Here is an 8,544-nt window from a genome sequence, read left to right as displayed (position 1 = left end):
GCCGGGAGCTGCAGTCCCGCCCCGGCCCCAGCGGGCGGCGGCGGCGCGGGCGGCGATGGAGGCCGCCTACAGCCCCCACAATGCCGCGGGGCCGCCCCGGGAGGCTGAGGGGAGCGGGGCCGGGGCCGCCGCGCACGGCGGGGCCGCTCCGGCGGGAGGCGCTGGGGGAGGTCTCCTCAGCGCCCCGCTCCTCGGTGCGGCTCTGAGTGGGGCACCGGGACGCGAAATGAGCGGCGATGCGAGATAATTGTGTAACGCCGCCGAGGTGGGGCAGGCTCGGGGTGCTTGGACCCTTCCAGACTGATCCCGTCCTGTCACCGCCCGCGTGGCACCCTCACGGTCCCCTGCCTGCCCCCGCGGCCATGCCAAGCGGGACACCCTCCGCTTCTGGGGAGGAGAGAGTGCGAGGATGGTCACTGTAGCTGTACCAAGCTCCCAGACGGAAGCACTCCGTTTTAGCTCAGTATCTGGGCGTCCCTTGGTGGCAGCTGGGTCCTGCCATGCTGTTGATGGCATGGCCAAGCAGCCTCGAGGTCCTGCGGGACGGTCCCAGCTCTGAAGATGACTTCTGGCTGTGCTTGGAACGTAAGAGGCTCAGCAGAGGCTTAAAGCTCTTCATGATTTTCATTCTTGCACTCAGCATAGTTCAGAAAAACTAGGAAAACAACCTTCCCGGTTATTTTTTGTTTGTGCGACACAGTTCTCTGCAGCATGTCCCTCCTTGTCTGCAGCATGTCCCTCTCAAGAAGTTAGGGTATAATAACAAAGTACCTTTCCAGAACAGTCCTTTAATAATCCAATAAAGGCAAGAGTGCGCTCCACTTCGGCAAGGAACTGCATCGACATTACGGCTCTCAAGCACAGTTGTGCTTCTGAGTGGAATGTTTTATTCCAGCAAGGAATATGTTAGTTGGCTAAAGTCTCCTGGGAGGTTTTAGACAAAGTGTCGTTACTGCGACAGGAGGATGGCCAAGAAGTGATAGTAACATTCCTGTTCTTGAGAAAGCGTGTTAGGAGATGTTAACAGTCCGAGCCCAGTCTCACATCTTACCTTCAACCACCACTTTCTGACGTTAGGTAGCAGCCAAGGGGGTACCCATCTGCAGAACATCACTCTGGTTAAATAGATTTCGATAATACGAGATGAAGGAGAACATGAGTTTATTGGCACTTTAAGAAATTATTTGTCTCTCTGGCCCTTTTGAACACAAATAGCAAAGACAAATGTTTCCTTGGCCTTGTGCAGGCTGAATCTACCTGAAAAAGAGATGTGGATAAATAAGGTTCTCAGAAGTTAAAGCATAAACCAGAAGTTATTGTATAAGAGCTGAAAGGCTTAAATTAATGCTTGCTGATGGTATTCTATCAGAAACACATAATCTGGTAATAGAACTGTATGAAGTATAATTAAAAGAAAGGATTGAGTTTTTAGGAAAAGAAGACTAATTCTGTTTTTGAAAATCCTCAAGCTGTGGAAATGATTGGAAAATGCTTAAAGTCCTTTTGCACAGCTTAATTAAAATTCATTCTTCAACTGAAGTGAGATACTGGAAGGAAAATCAATGACTTTAACCAACACACATTTGCTTTAAACCAAACAACAACAAAAAGTGTTGGAAATACATCAGCTTTATTTTGTTTGCATACATAAGTGTATTTAATATGCAATTGAGTTTATATTTGTCAGGAAATAATAGTACAAGGAAAAGTATATTACACAAATATGCCATTTGGTATTAATCACTATTTACACTTCACTTGCCTTTCAGCAGGGTCAGCTGCAGAAATAAAAACTGGTGCACCTGCTAATATTCCTATACCTTTGCCTGTTTTCCTTGCACTTAATACATCAGGTTCCCTCACATAGTTCACTCCAGACCAGGTGAACTGGCGTGGAGCTAATTTATAAACCTGTCCAGGAGTGATACTTACCCGCAGACAAAACAGAAGACTCAATTCTTTAATACCTTGCCTTATATACAAGAACGTACCAACAACGTGTCATTTACTCAAAAATATACCAGCTTCATTCTGTGCCTTGTGGTCAGATTTACTCTTCTAGTGTTACAGCCTCAGGTTGTCCCTCTGACGCACAAAGGCATAACGTGTCGGGCGCAAGAGATGGAGAGTGGACAGAAATTTCCTTCATGAATACCAGAGCCAAAGTTTTGTCCCAAAGTTAGCCAGTCTGCAGCATTCAGTTTTTTAATGTTTGTGGTCCTAATTATTGCCTTGAGTGGGCAATAATTCTCATAATTTAAGCAGATTCACTGCGTGTATTGAGGAACTATCAATCTTTTTCTTTCCTCCTTCCTTAGGATCTCTAAAAGAAACAGATTTTGCTTATTTTCCTAGGTGGAAGAGATGTCTCCTTGCCCCCCCTTTCACTTTCTGATCAGGATGAAGTACAGACGCAGGCAAGTCCTTAGACTCCTCAGCTTGTGCTATTAATGTAGTCAGTATCTTTGGGGTCTCCTGAGGACAGCCAAAGGAACTCCTGTGACAACTGAGCTCTGGAAAGCAGGCTGTCTTCCTGAAGGGCCTGTCAGCTCATATCACTAGCAGCAGCAGAGAAAAGTCAACAGTATGTGACCAGGCAACTCTAAGTACCATGATGGACAGGTATGAAGAGCGACATGATTAGAAAGCTTTGGACAGCACATAGTGTGCAACTGATGTAGAATCAGGCCTGTACTTATTTGTACACTGGATGGAAGCAAGAATCTAACAGGGTTTTGCCCAGGGCTATTTTCCTTAATAGTCTCCTACGGGAGACTTACTAGACACTTAAAAAAAAAATCCAGATATGTTTATGACTACTGATTCTACTCTCTGTGCTCCTTTACTAAGAGATTCAAAGAACTAAAAAGCTAAAAAAAGTCAGGATTTCCTCTACAGAAACCATATTGACCAGACTCTATCCATAGTGGTGGCGAAATGCTTCAGGGCCTGGTTGTAATAGAACTAAATCTTGCAATCCCTCCATGCCAGTTGATAATAAAGTAGCCTGTAGTTAGGCTCTGTAAGAATCATCAGAACTAGAGCAGAGCAGAGTGTCATAAACTGCACTGTTTTTGTTTTGTGTTTTTTTAATTAAGGCTGCCCAGTGATTCCCAATTAAAAAATGAACTTTCTGGAAGCTGTTCCACACTGTAGTGGTTTGGGTTGAAGGTTGTGACAATGACCTGTTTCACACTGGAATGTTTGGAAAGTCTCAGCTAAAATAATTTAATAATTTCTAAAAAAATAAGGATGTTAGCTAAGAACATTAAAAAAAAAAAAAGTACTTGTTTTCTATTAAATTATTTGTCTATTATTTTGCTTGCCCCCTTTTATAGTGGTTAGCATCCTCGTGTCCATTTATAGCAGTCCCTTTAAGCTTTGCTGATTTATATCGGCAAAATAGTGTTGTAACTTGCTCTTCTTTCCTGATGTCTTTTATGCAGAAGTTTTAACCATTTTGGCAAAATCTGATTTGTGACAGGAGTCGCAGTTTAGACTGACTTCTGTGAGGTCTAAGAATATTCTGTAGGGTCTTCCTTTCACTGGCATTGCAAGAACCTGGCAACCAAACCAGCTCTCACTTATATTCAGACAAAGATAATCTATCCTCATCTCACTTTTTTTTTTTTTTTTTATGGAAAGGTGCAGCTTTACATTTCATTTCCTCTCACAAAGTGGTCTCATGAGCATCCTAGTGGATGACCAAGTCACCATGCCTTTTATAGAGAGGGATAAATTAGAATATCCTTGTCATCTTTTGGAAAGAAGAGGCTGGTCAGTTTGATTTTGTTTATTGGGCCCAGCCTAACCTGCACAAGAATTCATAACTACCATACAAAATTGTCTCGCAGGACATCACCATTATCCAAACTTCTCAATGTGGCAATGATAATTTTCACATTCTTAGTTGACTCCTTGCCGTGATCATGACAATCAAAAATAGAAATGGACTCCAAACTGATATATGACAGCAGTTATTGACAGGCACCTCTCAGAGAGCAAACGGGAATGCTTGCAGAAATTTGGAACAGCCTGAAATATCCAATAATCAGGCAACAGCCAGCTGGTGGGGTCAGTTACTTCATGTGTAGCTAACAAGCAGCTATTTTTAACAAGTGGTACAGAGGCTTGAGCATACGGATATAAAAGAGAGTAAGGTTTCAGGAAGTCCTGCTGAAACTTATGACAGCAAATACACTTTTAAATCACATGGCTGGTAGAGAGGTAAGCTGTTTGGGGCATTAAAAGGCAGATAGGCCACATACTATACAGATAATCATTTTATTATCTGTCATTGGATTGATAATATGCAGGCTGTATTTCAATAAGAATAAAACAAAACAAAACAAAACAAAACAAAACAAAATAAAAACCTGATTGGGTGCTCTTTCCACCTTGTGATTCTTACAGTGCTGTAGAATAGATATACTCTGCTTGAAAATGCACAAGACGACTGATTCATTTGTTGCAGAAGATGTGACGTGAATGAGGTGGGACCATGAAAGAAATAGTATTACAAAGCTAAAGTATCTTCATCGCTGCTCAGGAGAATTAGATTAATCTTTGCCTTTGTCATGGCATAAAAATCACAACATTGAACACTGAATATTCCTTTATTCACTCAATTTCTGGGCACCCAGCTTGCAAAAGTCACTACAGTTTGTAGAGTCAAGGATTCAAGCTGAAGCTTGAACAGATGGGAAGATTGTTTTATATTTTGAAAGAGCTAAGTACTCTGAAGAGGCAGGTACTGACAATTGCACCCCTCCTGTTGAGGCCCTTGCCTCAGCTTCCCGCTATAAGATAGAAATAGTTCCACCCTCTCATTCCTCCAGGACACTGTGGAGACACTTTGTGAAGCAATCAGTCATGAGCACCACAGAGAAACTCATCAAGGACTAGTTCTACATTGAAAGCAGAATTTGTGAGTAAATCAAGCCCGGGGCTACACAATGAATAAAGACACCAAAATAGCATTGAATAGCTGCTCATTAACTGAGCATTGCCTATACTGTGCCTTGTGGGAATTCCTGCAATGAAAATGTGGAATAGTTGTGCATACAAATGAGAGAGGCAAATGGAAGATGCATAAGCAAATTTAACTCTGACATTTCTTAAATGAGTGCATAACTTAGCTACTTTAATGATCTTTTAATGTATTTTTTCTGTTTATTCAGATCTGTTTAAATATCCATAAATGTGTTCGCATCTTGTTGCATGTATTTTTTTAGCTGGTATGGGCAGAACTGTAAAGAAATATAACCATTTGTACAGTCTTTTGATTATTGTCAAATAGATATTTCATAGTTGATCTCTATAGCTATTTTCTAGAACCTGAAGCAAATGTACCAAAACAAAACATACATGGTTTGTTGGACTCAATGATCCTTATGGGTCCCTTCCGACTCGGAATATTCTATGATTCTATGATTCTGTGTACAGTCTGACAAAGAAGAAAGTGCCTCAAAAAGGCTATTATCTATGAAAATCCTTATATTCTCAGAATTTTCATTTAGGATTTTTTTTCATAAGAATCTTACCATCTGAAGTTTTTTTTCTCTTGATCTTCTATGGATATGGCTAACATATTCATACATCAGTACTTCAGATACATATATCGGAAATCTATGTGTTGTGTTCTGATGAATGTGATAAAAGATTGTGGTGTGCTCTCCAGGGAAACCTTTCAGATAAGAACCAGTTCAAGACCCATGGAAGTGAGCAGTCGGTTCAACAAGAATGTTAAGAACAATTTTACAGCCAAAAGTCAAGTGAGCCACACTTGCCAGAGAGATGCTGTTATGCTGTAAAGATCATTAAAGTCAACGCAATTCGAAAGGTTTTAAAAAAGTCACAATGGTTCCTTTCTATAAATATAAATTTAACAAAAAGTTTGGGTCATTCTTTCCTTTCACTGAAAAAAAGAAACAACAAGAGTGCATCTCTTTAAAGCATGCTGTACAAAGAATAAAGGGCAGCCATACACAGCCTAAAGTTCAAAGACACAACAGGGTATGGTACAGAGAGAGGATAGGTAATGAATAGATTTTTACACCATACCTAGTACATTGTCAGTGAAATGCTGTTCTAAGTGTTAGCAGTGGCCTAAGTTCTATCCTGTCCATATGCTTACTCTGTGGTATAAGAGAAGGTATTTGGCCTAGACTCCAATAACTTGGAAAAACAACAACAACAACAAGAAACACACCCTTAATTGAATAAATAAATAAAAACGAAGCAACGACAACCAAAGCAGTACTCAGGAGCAAAGATTAAACGTGAATGAATAATAGAACAATCAGTCACAGTTCTGCAAAGAAGGAAAGCAGGATAGATTATTAGTAGCTCACAGTACTGGGGTCCACTTCAGTCCTAGAGCCAGGACTTACTGTGGTTTGCAGTCATGTCACCTACTGAAGGGAGAAAAGTGACAAAAGATGACAAAAGTGGTGGCACAACTGGTCACTCTTTGGCACTGAGGAAGAGACACCTGGGTAACATTTCAAATCGGAAAAAGAAATACAAGAAGGGAGTACACAGCAACTCCATCTGGTACACCCAGATTGCCACAAGTTTTTAATTGTTTATTTTATGACCTATTTAACCAAACGGTTTATATGACTTTCATCGTTTCCTAAACTGAGAAGTCTGGAACTGAACTGTGAGGTTGAACCACATCTCAGAAGTACCATGGGGACAGGTGATACCTTACCGAATGCAGACCATGGAAACTAAAGGGCTTGCTTTCTGTTTCTGACAGTACATGTATTAATAAAAATCCACTTCTAAGGTCATTCAAGCTGAGTGAGGCTTGGTATTTGATTCTGTTTCAGTCGACTGTTTATCCCTTTATCAGTAGGTGGCAGTAATAGACGATCCTGTGCAATTTCTGCTTCGCAAAAGGAGTCTGGGAAAGAAAATAGCCTATTTTAGGGTAAAGCTGCTCCTTTTGTTTGTTCACAAGTGTGAGTGGTGAAAATGCACTTGACAAACTCATATGCACATCTTCCTCTAACAGACATAAAATTTCTTCCCATACCAGTTCTGGTATTTTTGGATGTGCTTAATATAATCGTACTATAAAGTTGAATTAAATTAGATGCAAATGTACAATATTTATTTTAAATATAATTCTCTCTAAAGATGAAATATGCAGATGCCTTTAACATTTCATATAGCATTTATATACTCAATGTAATGACTTTAATTATTATTACTTTTCAATACAAGAAACCTTTATTTCTTAGGAACCAGCCCTTCACCCAACTTTTCTCTGGTCTTCGTGAAGAAGCACATCCAGATTCTGATGCGACCCCAAAGGTGAGAGATAACCACAGCATCGTCTAGGATACTATGTATACAGATTTTTATCTCTATATAACAGAGAGAGGAAAAACTGTATGTTGTCCTGCCAAAGCGCATCTTTTCTTACTCCTTTGACACAAGAGATTCAACTGGATAAAGAATTGCTGCATTAATGTTCCAGACTTTTATATGCACCTTTACAGATCATCGTTCCTGAAGTGTTCTTTCCTTCTGCTGGGGTTAATCATATTGTAAGTCACTGCAACAAAATGCCATTGTACCATTAGTTCCTGGCACATTCTTTGTTCCGATGCCCCTCTGAACCAGTTAACCGGTTGGTAATACCTCCTGCATTTACCTTGGGGTCACTGACAGCAAAGTTTGTATTTATTTTAATCTGTATTGTGACCTAGAAAATCTTAACTTAAATTTACCTTCATTTGTTCTTCTTGCTTCATATTTTTGTAGAGCCTAGCTTAGAAATCCTACCTGTTAGCAGTAGCCAAGCAGCCTGCTACTAATTTAGTACATGGATAGGGAGCAAAGAAGAGGAATTTGGTATATAAGAGAGAAGGAAATAATTTTGGTATTGAAATGATGATATTTTAAATTCAATATAAACCAAGAAGGTTAATCTAAGGAATGCAAAACAGCCAGCCCCACAGATGGGATTGATACATTATAATTTACCATTAATCCTCCCTTGGGAAGTCCTATTTCATCAGAGCAGCAAACATGCAGATAAACGAAGAAAGGCTTGCTAACAAAATGCCAAAAAGTTCTTGAATCTGACTTGTGTTCCAAGCTCCTCATTCCACAAGATGACGGCCACAGCTCTCACTGTTAACAGCAAGCATGCATTATTTTCTGGGCCTGAAATACAAAATGACAAATCTGATGGCATATGAAAACTGAGACAGAGATGAGTACAGAACTAGGAGAGTAACAGGCCTGGTCTTGTTCTCACTCAAGTTGCTGGGAATCAAATCAGAGTCTGATGAAAATCAAAACTCATTGCTTCTGCCTGTATTACGTCTGCCTTCTACTTTACTGTTGGACAAATCCATATTTTAGGGGACTTTTTTTTTTTTTTGAAAACGTACTTCGTGAAATAATACGAATTTATTTTTAGAAAAATGTTCAAGAACTTTTAGATATTTCTGTGTAGATTTTGAGAGGTAAAATGTTTGAGCATGAAACTCAAATATCAATAGCAGATTATGTAAACCATCTCAA

General features: G+C 40.1%; 1 long non-coding RNA gene across 1 annotated transcript; it reads right to left on the bottom strand.

Moving 5' to 3' along the window:
• Window positions 1-7,347: 7,347 nt before the first annotated feature.
• On the bottom strand, window positions 7,348-8,328 carry LOC118164781. Its single transcript, XR_004749667.1, has 2 exons — window positions 7,798-8,328; window positions 7,348-7,653 (listed from the first exon to the last, which is right to left on the bottom strand). It is a non-coding gene; the product is annotated as an uncharacterized LOC118164781 (long non-coding RNA).
• Between the last annotated feature and the right edge of the window lie 216 nt (window positions 8,329-8,544).

The sequence above is a fragment of the Oxyura jamaicensis genome, chromosome 3, assembly GCF_011077185.1.
Source record: "Oxyura jamaicensis isolate SHBP4307 breed ruddy duck chromosome 3, BPBGC_Ojam_1.0, whole genome shotgun sequence".
In the NCBI taxonomy this organism is placed as follows: domain Eukaryota; kingdom Metazoa; phylum Chordata; class Aves; order Anseriformes; family Anatidae; genus Oxyura; species Oxyura jamaicensis.
This window is presented reverse-complemented; position numbering and strand designations above follow the sequence as displayed.